Source organism: Coptis chinensis, chromosome 4, assembly GCF_015680905.1.
Source record: "Coptis chinensis isolate HL-2020 chromosome 4, ASM1568090v1, whole genome shotgun sequence".
NCBI lineage: Eukaryota > Viridiplantae > Streptophyta > Magnoliopsida > Ranunculales > Ranunculaceae > Coptis > Coptis chinensis.
Window position 1 is genome coordinate 103278122 of NC_141459.1, and position 25446 is coordinate 103303567.

Sequence of the window (25446 nt, forward strand, 5' to 3'; positions counted from 1 at the left end):
AGAAGTTTTTGATGGAATTAGGAGTAGTACCTCAAGCACAGATTCCAATAACATTGTTTTGTGACAATAGTGGTGTAGTAGCTCAGTCTAAAGAGCCTAGGTATCATAAGAGGTCAAAGCATGTGGAGCGTAAGTATCATTTGATACATGAAATTGTCTTGATGGTGATATTACGCTACAAAGATTCCTACAAAATGAGAATATTGCAGACCCTTTTACTAAAGCTTTGCCTATTCATCCTTTTGAGAGTCACATGGATAATATAGGTCTTAGAGTAGTTGCTAAATGGCTTTGAAGGCCAGTGGGAGATTGTTGGGATATTTGGCCTTTACAAAGCCAATGAACGTTTATTGATTATACATGATGATGTTTAATTAAATACATGAATCTTATTATTATGCATATGGGTGAACTAATATCATATGATGAAACCATAAGTTCCATAGGTAATATAATTAGAACAATCAATCATATGAAGAGTCATGTGCGGGCGATTTGATTGTATCTATTTACCTAGAATACTCACAGTTAGGGGTGAAGTCGGACGCTTCATTTATAAAGATCAGAATATACATAATTGCTATATGATAGGATGATGATATCTCAATCATTTGAGTATGACTCTAAGTTTGTATATTGGTGTAGTCACATGGCTGACACTGAGGGGATCAAAGTGAGAACACACTATAAATTCACTGTTAAGGTTAGTGTGCAAATCTCACTTTACCAATTAATCCCTAGACTTGAGGAATTGTGAAAATTCATTGTGTCTCAAATTTATTACTTTGAGACGTTAAAAAGTAATGTCTATTCATAGACTAGACTTAACGTTTTGGGTAATTTAATAAATGTAGGACGTCTTGAATCACGAATTCTAATAAAGGATCCACCACTTTATGGAGTTATGTATTAGGAAATTATGACATAACTAATTGAGCTCAAACTCGGCCGGTATAAGAAATAGTTTCTTAATGCTCAATTGATGTTAAATGTCAAATTGGGTCAATTAGACATGGGTGTGACAGTGAAGAACAAATTCCCATTGGTCTAATTGTGAATACAAGATAGGTGGAGGGACTTAGATATAATTAATGGTAGGAAAGGACTTTCTTGAAAGTTCCAAGGGCCTTATTATAAATATGGATTTGTTAATGGGCACTTTCCATATTAAAGAGATATAGATTAAAAGGGTTTTAATATATCAAGTACAAGTACTTGTATGACAAGGACTTGTCTTCTTAAGATAAGACTTGGAATCCTAAGTGGATCCCACTACACACACATCTACGTATTCTCAAAGTTTCTCTATATAAGAGAATGACTTTTTAGAGAAAAAGAACTATTAGTCTTTCCAGAAAAGGTACAACTAAAAGTAGGAGAAAAGCAAAAATGTTTTGTGGTGTGTTGTGTGGTGAATACTACTAGAAGGCTGAAGACTACGTGATTTGGATTCAGCTTTGGAAAGTTTCTATTTACTGTCAATCTCCAATTTCGGCGGCTTTGAAGGTATTTTTCTTTTAATTATTTTTATTTTTTTTTTAATTTTTTAATTTTTTTATCAATACTAGATTAGCATGTTAAAGATGTAGGATTAAAGTAATCCAACAGTATCAACCAAGGCCATTTGCTCTAATATGCTCAAACTCTTCCATCTTTTCAAACTCCATCTTGTAGTAACCTTTTGATATCAGTTCCACCTTTGTGTTACCCCTAGTTTGCCAACCCCTGTGCAGTTCATCCGCAAGATCTTGTAAAGAGATGAGTTAACCTCCATACAACTTACCCAGCAAGGTTGTGCTTTTGCCAATGTTTTCTTCCATATTTCTACAGCCAATATCCACCACCTTTTTTTCTTTAGAACAAAAGAGATTTTGCATTTCAACCTGAAGTTGCTCAATCTTTGCTCTAGTTGATCTTCCTTGCACAGAAGAACTCGCCATGTCCCCTTGTGAAGATCCCATCACCTCAGCCATACCACACTAGGATAACCAGGAAAAAGACAAACTGAAAAAAGAAAAACTGTAAAAAGGGAGGGGGGGGGGGGGAGGATAACTCAAGGTGGGGGAGAAGAAACCGACTCCCAGCCAACTAAGGGAGATCTACTATATTCAGCCCACCTCAATCACAACTATTAACTATATACTATATACTGTTCAGATTAACACTACAGAGATTTTCCAAACAAACTTGTGAGCAAAGATTCAAACTTTGAGAAGAAGGGGGGAAGAGAGAAGTAAGATCTGCTTTTAGCCGCAGGAGAGCTCTATTTCAGACATTATCACAATGCATCTTTTTGAAATACCTCCTTTGGAGCTTTGAGATGTAAGACATTTGAAGTACGGGTTAAGCTGTTTTGTTATTCATTCTCAAGTAGCAAAGAAAATAAAGTTGAAAAGGAGAGAATTGTAAAAAGCAGAATAATTTCTTTACCCGTTGATCCGGCATTTTGTCGAGGATCATAGTAATTTTTGCCATTGTAAAATGTGTACTTGGTAGTTCAAGACTTCAAGTAGTATAAAAATATACAGGTGTCATTCTTGACCATTTTGCATACCAATCATTAGCTTATTAAATTTTTATAAGAGCAACAGTGTATTATCAATATTGCAGGATTACTGCATTGGACTTGCAGACACGAGACTCATCCGTACACTAAATTATTGAATCTTGATTGCCTTCGGCACTCTTAAGAGTTTGCAATGTCTCGGTTTTAGTCTTGGAAAATATTAGGGATCAGGGTTGCTAGTTTCAATCACTCTTAAGAGTTTGCAATGCCTCGGTTTTCGTCTTGGAAAATTTTAGGGGTCAGGGTTGCAAGTTTCAATCACTAGAGGTTTTTAGATACTCATTTTTGATTGTATCACTATATGAAAAATGCACCCTCAGTCCTCTCTAGTCTCTACAAGCTATCACTCGAGGTTGCTCTAGTCAGTTTATTCCCGTATGTTTTCCGCCTGAATTTTTAAGAGCCACATTTAGTCGCACCTTCTTACTCCTGGAAGTGTAGATGAGTAAATTAGCAAAAGTTTAGTTTTTTTTTTCCTGACGTATAATAAGTTGGTCAGTAACCGTCAACATTACAAAACTTCACTACTGATACTGTCAACAAGTAACATGGCAAAGGAGCCATATCACACTCTATCGTGCATGAAATTACTTGTTTGCAGTCCATGAGAGTATAAACAGCGATACACAAATAGAAACCTGGCGGTATCAAGAAAAAATATTTCACAAATTAAATATCTGTGATAAGTTTCTCAAGATACAAAAGTTGAATCTAGTCTACAAAATTTCCAGTTTAGTGAGATATCAGTAATAATCAACTGGGAAAACAACGCTTGTGGTTGATCAATAAATAACCTGACTCCCAAGTCCTAGCTACAAAGGGCGAAATCAACCATCTTTTCTACCAACTCCTCGTGCTTCTTTATCTGCTTTGCCTTTCTCAGATGTAGCAAAACCGACTCATACATTGGCAAAGTTGGTCTTAAGCACTTTTCTTCAAGCATCTCAATTAAGAACTTATGCGCTCGAACCCAATGCCCAATACTACAAAACAACGAGATCAAAACTCGATTAAGTGTTCACATTTGGTTTAACCTCATTCTCATCCATTTCCTGCTTCAGCTTGAAAACCATGTCTGCTGACTTAAATTCCGCAAACATTTTCATCAACACATTATATGTCACTGTGTTGGACGTGGATTTCATCTCTTTCATCTTAGTATACATTCTATGAGCTGCATTAACATCCTTCAACTTCATTATACACCTAAAGATTGGATTGAAAGTTGAGGCATTCGCACTACACCCTTTCTTAACCATCTGATTCAAGACCTTTGTAGCTTCCTCAAGATTATCATCTCTACAATGACTCTCTATAAGAATAAGAAAGTTACACGTAATAGCCGAGCAATCAACCTGCAAAACTTTCTCAGTCCCCCCGCCTTAACATGAACACCCTCATCGAATATCTACACTATATGATAGCCGACTATACGATAGCCAAGGTCTTTAGGAGGCACACTTCTCAACCGAACACAGTGTATTTCTAATCTATCTATTTTAAGATTTTAAAACAACCTCCCTTAATTATTTTGATTAGCTCCTTTCTTTTTAAACAATTTGCAAAAAACTCTCTCACTTTACTAAAATTAGAATTGGCTTTATATTATTTAAAATAATTTAGAAAACTTCCTTCACTCATCACTGAAATTATATTAAACCTCTCCTAATATTTTTATATTATTTTTTAGATTAGAACTAGAATTCAAAAAATCATACTATCCGAGATATGTTAGAACGACAAAAATCATACTATCTGAGAGACATTAGAGTGACAGGTTTAAAGACTTGAAAAAACACAGATGCGTAGCATGGTTCGCATACTTGTAACCAACAAAAATAAAGTAATTTCATTGTTCGAGCCATCTTCTTCCTCCTTTTGTTTTTTCTCTTCAGTTTTAAATCCCATTATATTCTTCTCTCATTATATTAAAGACCAACCCAATTTCATCATATAAAATTCAAATATAAATAAACCCAAAAATAACTGGATTTCAGCCAAACTCAATGGAAAGAATATATTTTCTTTTGCCGAGCAATGTTTAAGAATGTACTTGCAAAGTGGCAATGGCAAATCGAATTCCAATAGCATCTCCATTTGTGCAAAGATCACTTTTATATTTTATTCTTGATCATTTTTTTTACTATAATTTGCAAAAAAAAAAATTGCTTAATGAAGGAAAGATAAAAGAGGTGTAGAGAGAGAGAAAGAATCACACAATACCATAACAAGAGTTTCAATTGTCACTAGAAATCCAATGAAAATGACGGTAGCCTCGGTTGTCATGTGGGACCATGTAATGTAGCTTCGAGATTTAAGTAGCTCAATCTGACGGTTGATGACAATGTGTGCATCATTCAAAGAGAGATCGATCTCCCCTTATCAGTTGCCTTAAAAATATTAAAACAACCTTAAAACTCTCCTAAACAACCTTAAAACTAACTCTCATACTACAAACAATCCACACTACCAACATTCCAACGTCCACACTACCACAAACAGTCAAATACATGCCACAAACATTTCTCTCAAATGCATTGCTTCTTCCGAAGATATTGGAAGAGCATCACCCCAAATGTAAAGGTAAACAAAAGTGAGAAAAAGAAAATCACTAATTGACTTTTTACCATGTGGAATACCCCCTATTTTTCCCATCATAAACTTGAGCATTCACTGTTCTCTCAACTATTTGAGCTTCTAGTCCACCACTCATCTCCCTTTTGAACTCCATTAGCAAACATTGAGAGCAAACTTTTTACAAATAATACACAGTAGAGTGCTTTTCTAGATGAAAGAACACCATAAGCATAGTTTTTTTTTTACAGAGCAAGGAAAATTCTCGGACGGAAAAAAAAATGCTAATAAACTCACGGTTGTTGCACTTGTTCCGACTTGAATCGCAAGAGTTTTGCGCATCTCTTCATTCAACATTTTTGCAACTGGGTCACCGAACCAACGACTTTCAAATAACTTTTTTTCCGATTCGGTAAGAGTCACCACACCACCAGAGGATTCACTTTCCTCACCTCCCCTAGCTGCCGCATAGATGAATATAGGGGGGTGCGTGTGGGGGCGGTCACACTCCCTGAAATTAGAAAAGTTTCACTACCACATAACTAATTGCCTAGAAAAATCTTTAAACTATAAGGACTCGCACCCCCCAAAATTTTCACAACTATAGTGGGAATATAATCAACAAAAAAAATTATATGAAAAAAAAATTAATAAAAAACATTCCAATAAACCAAGGTTTTTTTTACTTATCTTTTTGCCCTTACAAAATTATCATTTATCATTTATTTTGAGTCCAAAACCATTACAGAAAGACAAATGTGTCTTTAATGTTTGATGGGTTAATGAGACTAAAACAAATAGTCAATGCCCCAAAACCCAACCGGTGTATAATTCTAATCACCCATAACAAACCCGTAAGCTCTCCCTCATTTCTTTCATTCTCAATTCTTAAACAAGCGTCAGACCAAACAAAAAACAAAAAACAAATTCAAAAGGACTTGCGGCGCAATTTGTTGCATGTTTATCTTAATTATTTGTAAAACTCGTTACCATTATCAATAAAATTTCCACTTAAAAAAAAAAAAAAAAAAAAACAAGATAATTTTTTACTCTCAATGTTAATCTTTTATAGTTTTCTCCACATAGATAGTAGGGTTATATATCATTATAGGAAGTTAACAATTTGTTGAATTGTTGTAGACTTGTGGACTAGATTATATAGATATATATAGATATAGTAGTATCAATTAATTGCTTAAGTGCTTAATTAGTTAACTTCGTCAGACCATATTAAATTCTTAGTAGTCAACACACTCTAGTTTTGTGAATTGAAATAAATGTATAATTTTATTGATATTTATTGTTTAGACCTTCTGGCAAAAAAAAAAAAAAAAAAAAAAAAAATTGCATATTTTTTTTGAGTCCTGTATTAGGCACCACTAGAATTCGATCGGGCAGCCTCCAGCCCAAGCCCAAAAACGAAGCCCAACAGCAAAAACCCAATACACCCCCCCACCTCAACGCATACCGGCTACAAACGGTCATCTCTCTCGCGATTTCTCACCAAAAAACCCAAAAAACACCCAAAACAAAATCCAAAACAAAATTTGAGTTTGAGTTTGAATTGATTGTGGACATTATGTTTGGGCGCATTGTGGAGATTGAGACTTTGGAGTTTGGAGTTTGGAAAGAGTTTGGAGTTTGGAGATTGAGAATTTGGAGTTTGGTGCAAACAATCATTTCTCTAATTTCGAATAACAATTTTGGTGAGTGCACAATTTAATTTATTTTCTTTTTGATTCAACTCAATCTAGTTTCTCAATTTTTTGTGTATATTGTTGAATAATGAGTATGGTTGTTATTGTTATTTTGATTACTTATTATTAAAAGTAATCGAATTCGGCGAACACCAAACATGAGTCATCTCCACAAAAACATCATGAGCACTTGATATCTGCCCACACCGACACAAGGCATCAATCACAATACTATAAGTATACACATTAGGTTGTATCCCAACCTCCTTCATTTCCCTGAACACTCTCTCAACTTGATCAATATTTCCGGCCATTAACCAAACTAGTATATATAATCACATATGGTTCAGACTTGTCCTTCAATTCCCAAGCTATCGAAAAACGATGGGTTTCTTCTGCTTTTCTTTTCTTACAAAGTATACTAATCACTATCGAAAACGCAATCTTATCAGGCTTACACCCAAAATCTTCCATTCTATTAAAAGCATGAACGCCTTCAGCAACTAAACCAGCCCTTACATACCTTCTAACTAATACCGAAAAAGTTTCATTAAATTGATTAAATACCAAGCAAATTTATAAAAAAGAAAAAAAAGAACTATTTCTTCTTCAATAGCTAATACTAGTACGATAAAATATTTTAATACAGGTTGTCAATGAGAGGGACCATCTCCGGAACTCCTCATCCTTCCATTGATCTCTTTGAACAAATCTAGCCAGTCACCAAGATCCCTCAGGACTATTTTTTTGGAATTTTGAAGATTCTTCCTGTCATTGAATACCGTTTCCCACTTCTTCAAGTTCCATTTGATGTTTTCCTTGAGTCCTATCTGGTCATCACCATCCTCTTCACTTGGTAAATTATAAACAAAATTCTCCATAACACCTACAACATTCTTTAGATCTTTTTCATTCCATTGTTCTTTTTTTAGTAGATCTCTTGCTGAGAGCTCTTGGTGTAGTAGAATCCTAAATAATGCAGCATTGTTTACCATGAACTGCTTGTTGTCTGGATGGTGGTAGGTCCTATCGAAATCTTTTGTAAGTGAACTTTTCTCACTACTTCATGCAAAAAAAAAAAAACCATTCAAGTACTTCAATTTCGGGGATAATCACACATTCAAAGTAGAGTCCGGCTCCTCTATAACCGGGTACAGAAGATATCTTTGCAACTGTTAGAATCTTATTGCCATCTGTCCACTATAACAACCCTAATAACTTCCGTTAGTTTCCATTTTTTTTTTTAACAACCCCATGTAACAAAAATTAGAAAAGCTCGAACCTTCCTTAGTTCGTCATTTCATCTTCCTCCTCTAAACCCTTAACCTCCAGTTCCATCTATTAACCTAGTAATTCTTACCAACTTTGGTTAAGGTGGTATCGATCAACAAGCCATAAACAAAGAATCCCCAAGGGTATCAATTAGGTTGCCATATAAATTTCGGATCAAATGTCTCTGTCTGAACTTTTTTGATTGCATTGCGCGATCGCCAACACCAAAAAATAAAACTCATTGTACGTGGTTCAAGATCTGTACTTTCAAAAGTAATTACCGAAAACTATTTAAAATGTATGTGGAACCAATGAGTTTGAAAAAAAACTAGAAGATGGGGTTAAGAGAGGAATTGAAGGAGAAATACTAGTATTAATTGAAGATCGAAAAGAGAGCAATGGGGATTAGAAGAGAAAGACAAGCTTTGACAAGCTATTTTAGCTGTAAGAATAGAGATAAGGAAGAATGGAGCATTAAGTGTTTCAGTGAAGTACGTAAGTGTTGGAGTTATCCCTCACATGAAGATGAGGAAGAATATGGGAGAAAGCAGTACTGTTCGTGTGAAGAAGTCTGAGCGCGCACGCGCTTAGATTGGTCGTGACCAAGGCGCGCCCGTGCCTTTGCAGTGAAAAAGAAGATAGTTTTTTTCAGCCCTCTCACCTAAAACAACTCTCTTCGACTTTTCCGAGGAAAAAATCGATGATAGCCCGATTTTGCCTTCTTTCTTGAGACCCCGTGCTCATGTCTAAATTTGTAGATTTCTATTTCTACAGTAACCATGAGATTTCAAGTTTAGTATAAAACAAAAACAAGGTTTTTAGGAAAACCTAAGTCTAAGAAAATCCTTGCAAAGAAGAAAAGCTTGTAAGGAGAGAGAAGTGATTTAGTAAGGTGGAGAGACTTGAGAGGAGTGATTGTAATTTTCCTTCCCATACTTACAAAAAGGATTAGCTCTTGTGGAAGTAGACATTATTGGCCGAACCACGTTACATCTTTATGTTGTGGTATGTTTTACTTGATTTATATTTCTATTGCTTGTTTGTGATAGTTATATCCATAAATTAAGATTGTGGTTGTTAGTTGTAGTGAAATATTAGATTTTTGATTGGAGTAGTAGATTGTCCAAGTACAAGTTATCTTAGTGGGGATCGATTGGTATCGTTGTCCCCATCAGTGGTATCAAGAGTGTTGGAAATAAGGCTGGATAAACGCCCACCAGGATAAGGATAAACCACTGGGATAAGGATAACCACCAGGTATTAGGATGAGTATAAGACTCTATCCTATCTGATATTAGATGAGTATAGGACTCTATCCTATCTGATATTAGATGAGTATAAGACTCTATCCTATCCAATATTGACCCCCCACCCCTCACATATTGATCATCCCAAAAAACAACAAGAAAAGCTCTCTCTTCTTTAATGGTGGCCTCCAACATTTTCTAAAGAAGAAGCCAGTAATTTGTGAAGATTCCATACGTGGTAACCTCCTTAGCCATTGTCAGTTCTTGGTTCTTGGTTCGTGAACAAAGGTTGCTTCCCATTCGTGGTTGGAACTTGACTCCAGCTAAGTTGAGAAGAAGAAGATCTTGAGTGTGCTAAGAACATCATCTTCTCCTGTAGATCAAAGCTTGAAATTTCAAATTGAAAGCTGTGACCAAGGTACGATCTTCTTTTTCCGCTGCGCTATTTTATGCATGTGGTATAGCGTAATTGTATATATCATAGGAATCATGCATGAGATATCGGTAAAAACCCTACATTGGCATCGAGCCAGGTTTTTCATGGTTTGCATGTTTTTGTTTGTAGTTTTGATCTTGTGATCTACATTTTTTTTGGAAAACTGTTTTTTTTTTCAAAATCTTTTAATTAATTTTAAATAATTAGGTTATTTAAAATTAATTAGAAATTGCTTTTTTTTTTTGCAAAATAAATTATTTATGGGAAATAATTTGGCTTTTTTAGTGGAAATTTTTTTTAAGGAAATTTTTTCCTTAAAATTTTTTATTTTTCCACGATTAAAAATTGACATTTGGATGTTTATTTTTACCATGCAGTAATTATTTAAATCTGGATTTTTACTATTGCATGTAAATAAAATTGTATGTTTTCTATCAACGGTCATATGAAAACTAAGGCACAATGCCTAAGTCGCATAGACCCGAGACTTGTAGGAAAACCCGAACCCGGATCTTGGGAGATTAGGCTTCCAAGAAACGCATGACTGCAAAGCAATATAGGAGAGCTTTGAAGCATACTGTCTTGAAATCTGATAAGATAAAGACAGAGCCACCATCACCAGAATATACACCAAAATGCCCCAGTCCTATTCAGGATAGGAATAAGGCTCGACCACTTAAATCTCTCCTACATCGATTATGGGATGATGATAAGGAACCAAATCCATATGATGTGTCATCAGGGTTTATTTTCCCACCTCACAGGGAAACAGGAAGTGGCTAGTAATTTTCAAATAGCTGATAGTGACTGTGAGGATGATGATGACTCCCCTGGGCATCCAGGACGTTTCTATGTCCATGGTTGACTGGCTCTTTTTAGTTCCACATTGTTTTTGAAAGATAGAAAACTCTTTTTTGTAGAAACAATTTTATTAAATGATAATTTAAGTAGTAGATTTTTTTGCATATTCTATGTTATTGATAGTCAAATGCATTGATTTTATTTAATGGCTAGAATCATGCTAGTAGATTATCATGATAATCTCATATGTGAAAATGTGGATTACTTAGATTTATTTTAAGAGATGATTCTTATTCGTAGTATCTTATTTTTGGAATTCAAACTTGATAGAATGGCACCCGATGGAAAATCCCCGTTTACCATGCTACCTGAAAAGGACTTGTTAAACGATAAGAATTACGAACTTTGGTCTATGAAAGTTAGGCTAATTATGGCAAATAGGAAGGTCATTGACGTAATAACTGAGACAGTAGCAGAACCTATCGCCGAAGGATTAACACAAGCTGCTTATACTGCTGCACTTAGGAAGTACAATGAGTATACAAGCAAAGATAATGTTGCCCGAATTGCCATACTTGGCACCATGAGGAATGACTTCATGATGCGGTATGATGGCCTTGGATTGGCTAAAGAGCTATGGGAAGTAGTAAAGGAGGACCTTGGGGGTACGACTACTGCACAGGTGAGGAGGTTACAAATGAGCTTTGACAAATTTATCAAGTCTGCCCCATACCTCTATGACCTGAAACATTACACGGTGATGAGGAACATGGTTCTTGAAGTTAGCCCAAGCAGACATGTCCCGTCAAATGAACAACAAATTCAAGCGTCATTAGGTCTTTACCTAAAACTTGGGAACAATTTCGCCTTATCTTGACGATGACGACAAGATCACAAACTTTGCACAAAAAGCAAAGGAAATGTGAGCTTGAAGAACAAAGGCTTCTCAATGAAAAGCCCATTGTTCAAACCGAAACAAAAATATTGTCAACTCCAAAAAGAGGAAGGCTCCTTGGAACTAGAAAAGTGGAAAAGGGAAAGGCAAGGAAAAGGCCAAGCCCGACCCACAACAAAAGAAACCTAGGAAGTCGATAGATATGACTAGTGTTGAATGCTTCCATTGTCATCAGATGGGACACTATGCTAGGGCATGTGGGCATGTCCTTCTCCTGAGGTAAGTTTTACTTTAAGTACTGTAAATGTGATAAGTACTGTCATGCTGTCTGATTCATCACAATATTGGATTGTAGATTCAACAAATGGACACCACATAAGCCGGATAGGTCCCTCGCTTTGAAGATTTCGAAACTTCCACAAGGAACTTCGGAGAGTCCACATGGGAAACCAAAGTGTAGCTGATGTTTTGGGCAATGCATTACTTGTAGGTTGGATTTTGCAAGTGGGAGATCCATCCTTATTGAAGAAGTACTCTTTGTACCCTCAATTAGGAGAAATCTTTTATCAGTTTTGAAATTACTTCAAGAATCCTATGTGTTTAATTTTTTTCCAGAACTCGCTTGAGATATCTTTAAATAACAGTTTGATAGGTCATGCTTATTTAATGAATTCTTTTATGACATTATACTTAGCACAAACTGAAGTTTTTATGTCTAAAATGGTTGGTTACCAATTGTGGCATGCTAGACTAGGACATATTTGACACAAAGAGGGATAGACCGCTTAGCAAGGGAGGGTTGTTAGGTAACTTAACCTCTATTAAAATGGAAATCTGTGAAAGTTGTTTTGCTGGAAAAGCCACCAAGAAACCTTTTTAGGGAAAGCCCAAAGGGCAACTTATCCTTTACAACTTATTCACTCGACATCCGTGGACCAATGAATGTAATGAAAAGGCATGGGGCTTTGTATTTCATTACCTTCACAGATGACTATACACGCATGGGACCGTGTACTTGATGTCTCACAAATCAGACGCCTTGGACTGTTTTAAAAAGTACAAGAACCTTGTTGAGAATCAACTTGATAGGACAATAAAGGCCTTAAGAACTGACCGCGGACGTGAGTATCTTTCTGATGAGTTTAAGGAACTCTGTGAAAATAAGGGTATAGCTAGACAACTAACTATTCCTTATACCCCTCAGTAGAATGGTGTCTCTGAGAGAAGGAATAGAATCATGCTGGAAATGGTTAGATCTATGATGGCTCAGGCTAACTTACCCATCTCATTTTGGGGTGATGCATTGTTAACGGCTGCACACATACTTAACCTAGTTCCTTCAAAATCTGTTGACAAAACACCCTATGAACTATGGATTGGTAGACAACCCGTTTTGAACTACCTTAGACCATGGAGGTGTGCAGCCTTTGTCACTTCTCAAAATCGATAATTTGGGAAGTTGAGTGCTCCTGGAAAGAAGTGTGTCTTTATAAGATACAGTGAGACTTCTAAGGGGTATGTCTTCCTAGGGGAGGATACTCAAGGGCATGTCACAGAAATAGAAGCACGTAACGTCAGATTCTTAGAGGATCAATACCCAATGAGGGGTGAGGTTGATAAGGATATACAACTTTACGAAGTTGACGACCTTATAACTGCTGATGAACAAGGCGAAGATGAAACTTTCATCAACCCCGATTCCAGTGACAATGGCATTGGTCAACTGATTGATCAATCCCAACCTCGTAAGAGTGTTAGAGGCCATATCCCCAAACATCGGTTTGAGATTGAAGGGGAGATGAATATGACCAATGCACTTACATAAATATCTGATGAACCTAAAACGTTCAAGGAGGCTATTTCTGGGTCCAATACAAGTAAGTGGATGGAAGCTATGAAGGAAGAATTGGAGTCGATAAAGAAAAACAAAGTATGGGACTTAGTTGATCTACCTCCAAACAGGAGATCTATTGGGAACAGGTGGGTTCTCAAGATCAAGAAAAATGCGGAAGGGAACATAGACAAATTCAAAGCCAAACTTGTTGCAAAAGGTTACACCCAAAAAGAAGGAATAAACTATGAGGATACCTTCTCACCAGTAGTGAGATTTGCCTCCATACGTCTCCTCTTGTCAATAGTTGCTCACTTAGATTTAGAGCTTTACCAGATGGATGTCAAAACTGCTTTTCTCAATGGAGAATTGCAAGAGGAAATCTATATGGATCAACCCATTGGTTTTTCAATCAAGGGTCAGGAACACAAAGTGTGTAAACTAAACAGATCCATATATGGTTTAAAACAGGCCTCTAGACAGTGGAATATGAGATTCCATGAAGTTATGCTTCAAGACAAATTCGAAATGGTAAATAAGGACTATTGCGTATATGTCAAGACATCTAAAAATGGTTTTGTGATTCTATCTCTATATGTGGATGACATTTTGTTAGTAGGTAATAATAAGGCATTGATAAATTCCACTAAGGAGTGGTTGTCATTAAACTTCGAAATGAAGGACATGGGTGAAGCTAGTTATGTCTTAGGAGTTAAAATAACTCAGGATCGGCCCAAACGCTTGTTATCTTTGTCTCAGGAGACATATATCAAGAAAATTTTGGAAAGATTCAACATGACTGATTGCAAGCAAGTGGATCTCCCAGTAAGTTTAGGAGAGTCTTTGAGTTCTAAGATGTCTCTCAAGAATCCTACTGAAACTCAGGCTATGAAAAATGTACCATACTCAAGCGCAGTCGGAAGCCTTATGTATGCAATGTTGTGTACAAGGCCAGACATCTGCTATGCAGTTGGGTTAGTATCAAAGTTCCAAACAAATCCTGGGGTCGCACACTAGAAGCCTGTCAAGAAGATAATGAGGTATCTTAAAGGCACCGTGGACTACTCACTTGTCTACCAAGGAAAGATCTTAAAATTGATTGGGTACTCGATACCGACCGGGCCGAGACCTTGATGAGAGGAAGTCAACTTCGGATATACCTACATAATGAATGGAGGTGCTATATCCCGAGAAGTAGAAAGCAAACTTCCATAGCACTTTCAACTATGGAAGTTGAAAGTATATTGCATCTTTGCTTTCCGCCACACGAGGGTCGTGTGGCTCGACGATTCATCAAACACTTGTCGGTAAGATTCTCAAGAGTTCGAACCTTCATCGCCCTGATCGACAAAGATGGCTGCTCTTGCATATGCTAAAGATCCAAAGTACCATGGAAGAACCAAGCATATAGAGTTAAAGTACCACTTCCTTACGCACGACAAATGATAATGAAGAAGAAAGTGGTTCTACAACATATATATATCCACTGATCAGATGGTTGTGGATCCACTGACCAAACCTATTCCAAAGGAACTCTTCCTTGCACATGTAAAAATGCTTGGGTTAAAGAGGATGTGATTATGCTAAGAACACTTTGATGGTTTAATGAATAAACGTGCATTCTTTCCAGATCGATTGCATTTTCATTATACTGTTTATCATCTCATATGTATGTTAGTAGGATTGACTGGTTCACTCACATGAACAATCACTTCCATTTTAAACAGTGGGGGTTTAGTTTGACAAGTCACTAAACCTTATGGGAAGGGTGGACCTAGTGCCGAGTCATGCCCCTTCTTATAATTGGATAAGAAGAAACATGCTTCATAGGGAAGATTCTGTCTAAACCTACAAACGGTTGTTACCAAGTGGGAGCAAAGTATCCTTGGAATTGTCATTAGGGATGACAACACTTGCATGGTATGAGTGGACATACAGATATCTATTGTTAAGTAAACAAATTAGATATTCTTGCCATGACATGTTTTCACACAACATGTGTATAGTTGACCACCTGAGAGCAAGAAAAATAAATATCCCTAAAATTCTTGCTATGTGAGCTCTATTGATATATTTTTTGTTTAAAACATATCGAATGCACTAGGTGAAAACATGGGCTTTTTAACTCCTGGCCCGGGTAGGAATTGACGGGTACTAATCGTCAAGAATATATTTGACGGGCTTTTTATGAAATTGATGGTCCATAACCGTCAAACAAAAACTCGACCGACCAAGCATGTCAAGAACATTTTCCCCGAAACCCAGCCCAAAGCGCGAATATCTTCCCCCCAAAATTTTCGCTCTTTTCCAATTTTCTCTCTTTTGGTTTTTATTTGATCAAAACCGCAACTCACCGTCATATACAACAAATTCCGCCAAAGCTAACAATTTCATCTCTACAGCAACTTCAAAGAAATAGAGTAGTTATCAGCAAGCTTCAATTTCACAGGTTTGTTTCTTATATTCAAAAAAGATGTTATTTTTTCTTTAATTAGTATATTGGGATGATGCATCTTATTTATTGAAGTTGCTTAGGGTTTGTTTATGATATGGGGGTGTATTAAAAAATTATTTTGTGAATATTTCATTGTTGTTGTGATGTGAATTATTAAGTGATTGTGGATTTTTAGTCAGTTCAATTTATTGAATTTGTAAGAAATGAATGATTAAAAAAACTAATTTCAAAAAACTATCATTCCGTTGATAAACAATTTGATTGGAGTTTTGCCTACTCTTCTTTTGACTAAGTTTAAACTTAGGTACAATTTCTTTGTAGTTATTTTAATTATTTATAGCACCTATAACTCCATGAGCTAATTCATCTGTTACATATGTTGGGTATATCTGTTACTAGCTTTGAGCTTAGAGTGAAATATCATTTTGTAGTATTGCAATCGACTTGGTTATCTTGTAGCAGTTAGTAGTTGTTTATTTTTGTAGAAGATTGTACTTGTATGTTGTAGAGGTATAAATTGGTATCATAACCCTTGTTTTTTTTCCCATTCTTATAATGGGTTGCGTCAAAACTCTAACTTTTTAAATTGGTTGTTTTGTATATACACTACTACAACTAGCTTTGATGGAATTTTAGTTAGTTTGCATCTCATAAAGGTTTGTTTTTTTTTCTTTGTTTAAAAAAACTTCTTTGTTTTAAGAAATGTAACACATCATTATCGTTGTTATTGATATGCTATTGTTACTGCGAACTTAAAATACATGGAAACTCCGTGCAAGTTCAAGTCTTGGAAGTTGGTTTCAAACAGAGCGTTGATACCAAGTGAGTTCCTGATATTATTTCTGAACTTCAACCAACTCTGTTTTCATTGTTCCTTATGCTACAAAGATATTTACTATGCTGACGACAATAGGCATGTAAACTGCTAAAAATTGCTAATGTTTCTTCTTTCTGATAACAATTTAAGTATTAGTTAGTTAAACTTCTATCCTATATTTAACCATTGCAATGTTAGTTGGAATAGCACTGCTGCAACTTCTGAAGTAGTTTGGGGCCAGCAACAGTAATATCACATGCGTCTTTACCTGTAAAAAATTCATTACTCAAAAATATGCCAAACACCTAAAGACCATACTTTCTTTCAACTAGATTGCTACCTAAAAAAATCATTTGAAATAAAATAAGTTAGATACCTGTGCCAAGTGTTAAAACCAGAAGTTCTTGTGCATGACTGCTTGAATTGATATCTCAAAACACAATTTATCCACCAAATCTACCTGAGCAATGTACAGGACATGACAATTTAACATGTTGCATGAAACGGCATAAAATATCGTCTTAATACTTGTTTTCAATAATTATAATAATTAATATTTGTCAGATGGGTTTGTACTTCTATAAAAGGTTATGAGGTAGTTTGCCGGGAAACACTACTCGATAAACAAAGACCGGTCAGAGCATCCATTCGGTAGAGAGAGAATGGATGTTGCTCTAACCAACTGAGCTAATAGGCCAATTTAAATTGATTATTTAAATTTAAATATTGTTGTGCTTTCATTGAGAGTTGAACTTGTATATATTGTATTCATTTATAATTGTGATGTTGTACTGTAGGTAAGAAGACAATCACGTGTTTCTGATGAAGTGTCACATGTTCAACAATCCACACGATGCCTTTTAAAGAACTTCAGGAAAAGAACCGTTGCACTTGGAACCGTGTCTAATGATGTACCATTTGCCGACTCGTATAGCATAACAATTGACGATATCTTTGATTACACAACTGAGTTATATGTTGGGGAATGAACATTTGGCGACATTTCAATTGGAGATACAATCACATGGCCCATGCCTTTTGTGGAGCCAATTTGATGTGAGTTGGTGAATTTTTGTGTGTGCATTTTAGTAGTTTCGTCTTTTTTGTGCAACCTAGTTGGTTTTGCATACACATGAAGATGTACTATGGTTGTATATGGAGTATATTAAAACTCATGTAATGTATTTTGCTACAATATTTTGGTGTTTTGATGAAAAAATATATTGTATTTTGGTAAAATGTTGATTTGAGTTGGATAGTTTAATTTTTGCAGGAAAAATGGATATGAAATTTAGATTATAAGAATTTCTTTTAAAAAAAACATTAATGCTCAGAAAAATCACGGATATAGACCGTCAAGAAAATTTATGTATACAGAAAATTGACGTAGCAAACCGTCAATAATTTTCAAATTTGCATCCCAAATTCCATTAAAATTGGACAAATTTGACTAGTGAAATAGCAAACTTTGACGGTTATAGACCGTCAACAATTCTATTTATTATTGACGTTGACCACCCGTCAAATAAATTTAAAGTTATTGACGATAACTAACCGTCAAGAAAAAAAACGACTACGAATTTTTTGACGGGCCTTGAGACGGGCGATGTCAGTCAAAAAGCAGTGTTTTTTGACAGGGTCTACCCGTAAAAAAAGTCTTATTTTCACCTAGTGATGGTACTCTCCTTGAACTTTTGACCTTGTCAAGAAAATAAGAGGACTACTCGTAACTTTGGTTTGCTCCCCACAAGCTCTTACTAAAAGGCTGACTGTATGCATACTGGGAAGTTGGTAGAACTTTGACAACAATGACTTGCGTGCAAAGGGTAAAAGAACTGAAGGTTTATCACACAATCACTGGGATTCTACCTGGCCAGGACAATTGATGATAATTGTGAATAATGTGATACGTTTTTGATTTTATGGTGTGGACTCATAGGGATGAGTGCTATTTGTCAAAGTGATGAAACAAACAGATCTTGGGGTATACACACACTCTCCGGATATTAGGTTTCTAGATTCGTCTTCTTTAAGATCACATTCATGGTAGATCACTGTGTCATGCTTTTCATTGCGACTTGCTACTTCAAAGATATCATGATACGTGTGCTAGGGTCACATGAACCATTTGCCATGTGAGACACACAAATGGCTGAGCATTCTACTTAAATGCTTCTCTTAGAAACCATCTTCGCCGTTGTGGGCGAGTGGGAGATGTTGGAAATAAGGCTAGATAAACGCCTACCAGGATAAGGATAAACCACTGGGATAAGGATAACCACCAGGTATTAGGATGAGTATAGGACTCTATCCTATCTGATATTAGATGAGTATAGGACTCTATCCTATCCATTATTGAGGAGGTAAGATAGCTCTATAAATAGACCCCCCACCCCTCACATATTGATCATCCCAAAAACAACAAGAAAAGCTCTCTCTCCTTTAATGGTGGCCTCTAACATTTTCTAAAGAAGAAGCCGGTAATTTGTGGAGATTCCATACGTGGTAACCTCCCTAGCCATTGTCAGTTCTTGGTTCTTGGTTCGTGAACAAAGGTTGCTTCCCGTTCATGGTTGGAACTTGACTCCAGCTAAGTTGAGAAGAATAAGATCTTGAGTGTGCTAAGAACATCATCTTCTCTTGTAGATCAAAGCTTGGAATTTCAAATTGAAAGCTGTGACCAAGGTACGATCTTCTGTTTCCGCTGCACTATTTTATGCATGTGGTATAGCATAATTGTATATATCATAGGAATCATGCATAAGATATCGGTAAAAACCCTACAAAGAGCCAGGTTGGATTAAGCCTAACAAGGTTATCAAAACTTTGCCCAGAAGGAGGTTTGAGTTGAAATAGCTTGTAGAGATGGACCATTCTGTGAACACTCGCATGACTAGTCTGAATAGAGCTAACTACACTATTTGGAAAGCCAAGATGGAAGACTTGCTCTATTGCAAGGACTTGGCACAACCTATTGAGAATGGAGGTGTAAAATCGGAAGCGACTGCCGTGGCTGAGTGGAGCAAGCTTGACAGAAAAGTAATTGGGTACATTTGATAGTGGATTGATGATAGTATCTTCCACTATGTATCCCAAGAGACTACCACTTTTGGCTTGTGGAAGAAACTCGAAGACCTCTATGAGAGGAAGTCGGCCGGAAACAAAGTGCTGCTCATTAAAGTTTTTACTAACACAAAGTACAAAGAAGGTTCTTCAATGTCTGAGCATCTTAATAAAGTACATAATACCATCAACCAGTTGCACTTGATGAAGATTGATATGGGTGACGAAGTTGAGGCTTTGTTCCTATTAAACTCTCTACCCGACAATTGTGAGACGTTAACAGTTTCTCTTAACGGAGCTGCTAAGGATGGAGTTATTTCCATGGAGATAGCTACCGGGGCATTGTTGAATGAGGAGACAAGAAGGGGTTCATGAAGCAGCTCGTCTCACTTAGAGATCCTTGTCACAGAAAAGCGGGGGGAGAGGCAAGAGCAGAAAACCATCTCATTCTAGAGGTGATGACGGAAGCAAATCTAGGGGTGAAACTAGAACTCCTAAGGCAGAGAGACAATGTTACTATTGTGCCACCAAGGGTCTTCAATTTAGGTATGAGTGTAGAACACTAAAGAGGGATGAGAAGAATAACTGTATACATGAAGACATGGTAAAGAGGAATGGAAACACAAGCCGAGATACTATCGCACTAGTAGACGATAAGCTAGTGGGAATTGTGTCATATTGTGGTAAGTGATATGTTAGTACCTCATGCCAGGATACAGAGTGGGTGATAGATACAGGAGCATCCTATCACATCACACTACACAGGGGATTCTTCACTACCTACAACTGTGGTGAATTTGGTGAGGTAAAGATGGGTAACAGTGGAGTCTCAAAGATTATAGGCATTGGGGATGTTCATGTAGAAACCAATGTCGGATACACCTTGACACTCAAGGATGTAAGACATGTCCCTGACATTCGGCTAAGCCTAATTTATGTTAGGAAGTTAGATGATGATGGCTTTCTAAACTCGTTTGGTAACGGGGTATGGAAACTGAGTTGAGGTTCCATTGTAGTAGCTAAAGGGAAGAAAACTTGCTCGCGTTGCTTTACAAGACACAGACTAGTTTGTGTAAAGCAGAAGTAAATGTGGCACAAGAAGGAGCTTCCTCCGAACTATAGCATAAGAGACTGTGTCATATGGGAGAAAAAGACATGGAAGTTCTTGCCAAGCAAAAGGCATTGCCAAATATCAAAGATACGCATTTAAATAGATGTACTCATTGTTTGGTAGGAAAGCAACACATGGTGTCTTTCCAAAGATTCTTGTCGATCTCACAGAAAGGACAATGTGCTTGAGCTAGTGCACACAGATTTATGTGGTCCTATGAAAGTAAAGTCCCATGGTTGTACTTCTTGACTTTAATTGATGATGCATCAAGAAAGATATGGGCATATAGTCTGAAAACCAAGGATGAAATACTTGGCGTGTTCAAGAATTTCCATAGCATGGTGGAAAGAGTCACAGGGAAGCCATTGAAGTGTATTCACTCAGATAATGGGGGTGAGTACATTAGGCCATTTGAAGAGTATTGCAAGAGTCATGGGATTCATCATGAGCAGACCGTTCCCAAGAATCCACAACATAATGGTATAGCCGAGAGGGATGAATTAGACCATTGTAGAGAGGATGAGATGCATGTTGTCTCATTCTAAGTTACCGATAAGTTACTGGGTAGAAGCAATGCTCACAGCCGTACATGTGATCAACCTATCGCCTTCGAAGCCTCTGAATAGTGATTATCCAGAGAGAGTATGGTCAGGCAGAGATGTGATTATAGATACTTGAGGGTATTTGTGTGCAGAGCATTTGTTCATATTCCAAAGGATGAAAGATCCAAGCTTGATGACAAAGCTAAGCAGTGCATTTTTCTGGGTTATGAGGATGAGAAATTTGGTTACAAACTTTATGATTCGATTAATAAGAAGGTAATCCGAAGTCGAGATGTTGTATTTTTGGAAGACCAAACCATATCAGACTTTGAAGATGGTGAGAAGCTAGAAGCTTTCACTAATGATCTTGTTAATTAAGAACCAGAAGTTCTTACTGTGAAATGTGCAGAAGGCATTGAGAATGCAGCGAACCATGGGTTTGAAGCTCATGATGATGATCCTATTTCTCATGATGGGATAGAACCTATTGATATAAAAGATGCAGATGAAGTGCATGAACCACCACTTGAGCAAGATGAAGTGCATCCTCCTGAGGCACAAGAAGATGGGGCAAGGAGGTCTGACAGAGAGAGACAAGCTTCAACCAGGTATCCACCACATATGTATGTTTTACTATCTGATGGTGGAGAATCTATGTACTATCAAGAATCTCTTGAAGGTACAGATAAAGAGAAGTGGTTGAAGGCCATGCATGATGAGATGGATTCTTTGCATAAGAATCACACTTATGAGTTAGTTGAGAAACCATAAAGAAGAAAAGTTCTCAAGAATAAGTGGATCTTTAAAGTCAAGCATGAGGAGAATAATCCACACCCAAGGCACAAAGCTCCCCTTGTTGTGAAGGGATTCAGTCAAAGAAAAGGTATTGACTTTGATAAAATTTTCTCTCCTGCAGTTAAGATGACTTCCATCAGGGTGGTATTGGGTTTGACCACAAGTATGAACCTAGAGATTGAGCAACTAGATGTCAAGAAAACTTTTCTTAATGGAGACCTTGAAGAAGATGTCTACATGGACCAGCCAAAGATGTTTGAGGTCAAACGCAAGGAGCACCTAGTATGCAAGCTAATAAAGTGTTTGTATGAGTTGAAGCATGCACCAAGACATTCACACATAAAGTTTGATTCCTTTATGGTGAAGCATGGCTACATGAAGTCCGCTTCCGATCATTGTGTGTTTGTTCAAAAATTTCCAGATGGGGATTTCATAGTGCTCTTGTTGTATATGGATGATATGTTGATAGTTGGCTAGAACATCAACAAGATATCCAAGCTGAAGAAAGACTTGAGTAAGTCCTTTGAGATGAAGGATTTGGATCAAGCAAAGCAGATACTTGGGATGCGGATCACTCATGACAGAAAGAGTGGGAAGTTATGACTTTCTCAAGAAAGCTAAATTGAAAAGGTGTTGAAGAGATTCAACATGGATCAAGCTAAGCCAGTCAGTTGTCCGCTTGGCGGGCAGTTCCGCATGACCAAAGATATGTGTCCAAAGGGTGAGCATGAGCAGAGTCAAATGGAAAAGATTCCTTATGCATCTGTAATGGGCAGCTTGATGTATGCATTGGTGTGTATAAGACCGGATATTGCTTTCGCCGTTGGTGTTGTAAGCCAATTTTGTCAAATCCGGGTAAAGAGCATTGGGAAGGTGTTAAGTGGATATTGAGATATCTTATGGGCACTTCCAAAGCGTGTTATGTTTTAGTGGAAGTATGACCTTACTTGAAGGCTACACAAATGCAGACATGGCAGGTGATGTTAACTCTATGAAGTCCACCTCCGGTTATCTGTTTACTTTTGCAGGGGGAGTAGTTTCTTGCAATCTAAGTTGCAAAAGTGTGTAGCCCTCTCCACTACAGAAGCCGAGTATATTGCAGCCACTGAGTGTTGCAAAGAGATGCTATGGATGAAGAGGTTCTTCAATGAACTAGGGGTAAAATAGAAACAATTTGTAGTTTTATGTGACAGTCAGAGCGCCATCCATTTGAGCAAGAATTCGAGTTTTTATTCTAGATCAAAGCACATACATGTGCGTTATCATTGGATTAGAGAAGTTCTCAAAGACAAGCATTTGTGCATTGAGAAGATCCATACCGACAAGAGCGGGTCGGATATGATGACCAAAGTCTTACCAAAAGGTAAGTTTGATGTTTGTTATGCTACCACCGGAATGGTAGCACACTCCTCCTATTGATTTGTGAATGCATTGAGGTATCCCCTCTCACTGTTTGGGAGGGGGAGATTGTTGGAGTTATCCTTCACATGAGGATGAGGAAAAATATGGGAGAAAGTAGTATTGTTCGTGTGGAGAAGTCTGAGCATGCACACGCTTAGATTGGTCGTGACCAAGGCGCTGCACTCTTGCCGTGAAAAAGAAGATAGTTTTTTTCAGCCCTCTCATGAAATAACTCTACTGGACTTTTCTGAGGAAAATTGAAGAGGGCGCGTGCGCACTCGATTTTGACTTACTTTGAGCACGCTTGCGCTCATGTCTAAATTTGCAGATTTCTATTTCTACAGTAATTGCGAGATTTCAAGTTTAGTATAAAAAAACAAGGTTTTTGGGAAAACCTAAGTCTGAGAAAACCCTTGCAAAGAAGAAAAACTTGTAAGGAGATAAGAGTGATCTAGTAAGGTAGAGAGACTTGAGAGGAGTGATTGTAATCTTCCTTCCCATACTTATAAAAATGATTAGCTCTTGTGGAAGTAGACATCATTGGCCGAGCCACGTTACATCTTTGTGTTGTGGTATGTTTTACTTGATTTATATTTCTATTGCTTGTTTGTGATAGTTATATCCATATATTAGGATTGTGGTTGTTGGTTGTAGTGAAATATTAAATTTTTGATTGGAGTAGTAGATTGTCCAAGTACAAGTTATCTTAGTGAGGATCGATTGATATCGTTGTCCCCATCAGTAAGTGTTGAAGATGAATCACGGTTTCAGTGAAGTACATAAGTGTTTAATAACTTAATAAAAATAAATTAGTCAAAAAGAGAAAAAACGAAACTAACGTCGCCATTTTGTTGTTGTTAAAGTGAACACATGGCATCATTTTGATAACAGTTGCAGAGATATCATCTCTGTACCCGGTTATAGAGGAGCCGGACTCTTCAAAGTATCCTCATCTATCTAACTAATCAAGTTATACTTAAGTACGGTGTCAGTAGCATCACCTTGAGACATGGTAGATCTAGACCTAGATCTGGAAGTGGACCTAGGTAGTGGAATGCTTTGATCCAAGTCTGTCACTACTGGATGTGGTTGAAGAGATTGTGGTTCTTGGTTAAGCATCATAAAGTCTTGCAAATGTTGTAGTGGTTCTTCATGTGATGCTTCCAACGGAACTGTAGATTGTTCAACTACCATCAGACGGACATTTGAAGGATTATATCCATTTTGCCTTAGGAGGTTTAGGGCATGTTCATCCAATGTTGATTGATAAGCATGTATCATGTTTTTGAAAAATTCTTTGTGTTTCCGGTCTATGCTCTTGTTGTAATTAAAGGTGGTATATATAGATCACTTATTAAAGTGTTCTACCAGTCTGCCAGACAATGTGGTCTACTAATACCATTAGAGTTCATCCGTCTGAAGTGTAAGTGTGTAGGCCATCTATGTTGTGGTACATAGGATGATACCATAATAAATGATAGGAGTGTTAACACCTTTACTAACACTACTAAATTTGGCACAGATAAAAGAGAGGTAAAGTTGAGTTATGCACTTACGCTCAGATAATGTAGTCCCTCGTCCCTTGACGGGGATACTGGATAAAGAAGACCAATAAAGTACGGGTCCTGTATTGGGCACTCATCAAATTGGATTGGGCAACCCCAAAAAAAAAAGAAATATTAAAAGTTTGTCAACAAAGCCTAGGCCCAACAACCAATCCAACTGGCCTGGTCTCGCCATAACGAAACCCTCAGGTCGTTTGAGTGTACACTCAAACAGTCTCGCCATGTCATTTGAGTATATACTCAAACGGTTTATCCATGTCGTTTGAGTGTACATTCAAACGATCTCGCCATGTAGTTTGAATGTACACTCAAACGACCTCACTATGTAGTTTGAGCGTACACTCAAACAACCTCACTATGTAGTTTGAGTGTACACTC

At 37.1% G+C, this 25446-nt stretch overlaps 1 long non-coding RNA gene and 1 pseudogene across 1 annotated transcript; one reads left to right on the plus strand and one right to left on the minus strand.

The window, feature by feature from the left end:
- Positions 1 to 1610: 1610 nt before the first annotated feature.
- LOC147506467 (uncharacterized) lies at positions 1611 to 7151 on the minus strand (annotated as a pseudogene).
- Positions 7152 to 16519: 9368 nt separating this feature from the next.
- On the plus strand, positions 16520 to 17660 carry LOC147506468 (uncharacterized). Its single transcript, XR_015220814.1, has 2 exons — positions 16520 to 16596; positions 17389 to 17660. It is a non-coding gene; the product is annotated as an uncharacterized LOC147506468 (long non-coding RNA).
- Positions 17661 to 25446: the final 7786 nt, after the last annotated feature.